Consider the following 1720-nt stretch of genomic DNA (forward strand, 5'->3'; position numbering starts at 1 on the left):
TAGATTATGGATATCTTGAGGACAGCAATTGTGTCTGGGTCATTTCTGTCTCTGGCATCTAGTAACGTTTTTTTCTGAATGATTGGATGATTGTATTCATCACATTAATGACTGATGAAAATTGTGAAACCTACAATTATTCTACAGCACCAGAGGGAAGCGTTCTTGATCCAGTATTTGAGGACCAGGTTTTAGCTGTTTGCTCAACTGAATGAAGCCAAATTAGACTGTTGAAGTTCATTTTAAAATATTGATTGTGTTTCTATTCTATGCTAAGCATTGGCATTAATGTCCAGGGATCTGAACTAGTTGTGTCTAAGGATCAAGGGCCCCCAGAATGCCCTGGGTCCCAGGGACATGCCTTACTGGTGATGGCTGCTTTGACATCCTTGCTCCTCGGCGTGTAGATGAGAGGGTTGAGGACAGGGGTGAGGACAGCATACACCACATTGCCCATGATGTGAAAGTCGAGGGGCAGGTCAGCCCCGTAGGCCACATAGGCTGTGGCAATGGATGAGTAGTAGGTGCCAACCACCAGGAGGTGGGAGCCGCAGGTGGAGAAGGCTTTCGAGCGTCCTTCTCGGGAGCTGCTGCGAAGCACTGCAGCCAGGATGTGGGCATAGGAGAGAAGCACCAGGAGAAGGGGCAGGAAGGATACCACCATGGCGATGCAGAAGCCCATGAAGGTCTGGGGCGTGGTGTCAGAGCAGGAGGCCTGGACCCCAGCCAAGTGGTCACAGAAGCAGTGAGAGATGTGAGCAGTGTTGTCAAAGGCCAAGTGGGAAGTCTGCACCACTGCGGGGATGGGCAGGAGGAGGGCAGGGAGCCAGGCACAGGCTGCCAGGGCGGCACTGGTGCGCGAGGTCATGAGGACAGGGTAGTGCAGGGGGCGGCAGATAGCCACACAGCGGTCATAGGCCACGGCCACCAGGACGAAGGCTTCTGAGCAGGAGAAGCTGTGGAAGTGGTGCCTCTGCAGGAAGCAGGCGGGCAAGCGGAGGAAGCGGTCCCCAAGCAAGAGGAGGGACAGCATCTTGGGGACGGTGGTCAGGTGAAGAGGATGTCCAGGGCCGAGAGACTGATCAGGAAGAAGTACATGCGCTTGTGGAGGCTGGGATCTGCCACCACAGCCACCAGCATCAGGGCGTTTCCCAGCGGGATGAGCAGGTAGATTAAGAAGACAGGGAGGAAGAAGGATTCATACAGAGATAGAATGCCCCCCAGTTAGAAGACAGGTGAGTAGTCCTCTGATCCATTACAGATGGCTTCCATCATGGGTCAGGCCTGGATGTCCACTGTTCTGGAAACCAGAACAGTCAGGGAAACATTAACTAGAACATTCCTCTTTTTCTTTTCAACTGTGTATCTCAATCCCAGCAGTTTCTTCGTGTCTAGAATTTCATTGCACAATTAAGAAGCCCAGGATGGTGAGGTGTCTAATGAGCAATGCTTGAAAGAGCTGGTCCTGCCTGGTGGGGAAGAGAGAAAGACACAAACCCATGAAGGGCTGTCCAAACCCCATATATGGAATAAGTCTTATAATTAGAACTATCCCAGAAGGCACAAAATTGACGTGAAAATTAGTAAATTCCATATAACTAGAGGTATGCAAGGTTGGGGCCTTTTTGGTTGAAATGCTACAGAGAAGTTTTAATATTAGGGTAGGTGCTAGATTACAAAATCTTTACGCAGTCTTCTAACCCTAGATCCATTGGTTTAA

At 50.3% G+C, this 1720-nt stretch overlaps 1 pseudogene; it reads right to left on the reverse strand.

The window, feature by feature from the left end:
* Positions 1-322: 322 nt before the first annotated feature.
* LOC114218612 (olfactory receptor 2AT4-like) lies at positions 323-1272 on the reverse strand (annotated as a pseudogene).
* Between the last annotated feature and the right edge of the window lie 448 nt (positions 1273-1720).

Source organism: Eumetopias jubatus, unplaced genomic scaffold, assembly GCF_037043125.1.
Source record: "Eumetopias jubatus isolate StellerSeaLion01/CBP00866 unplaced genomic scaffold, mEumJub1_p1.0 scaffold_13, whole genome shotgun sequence".
Taxonomy (NCBI): Eukaryota; Metazoa; Chordata; class Mammalia; order Carnivora; family Otariidae; genus Eumetopias; species Eumetopias jubatus.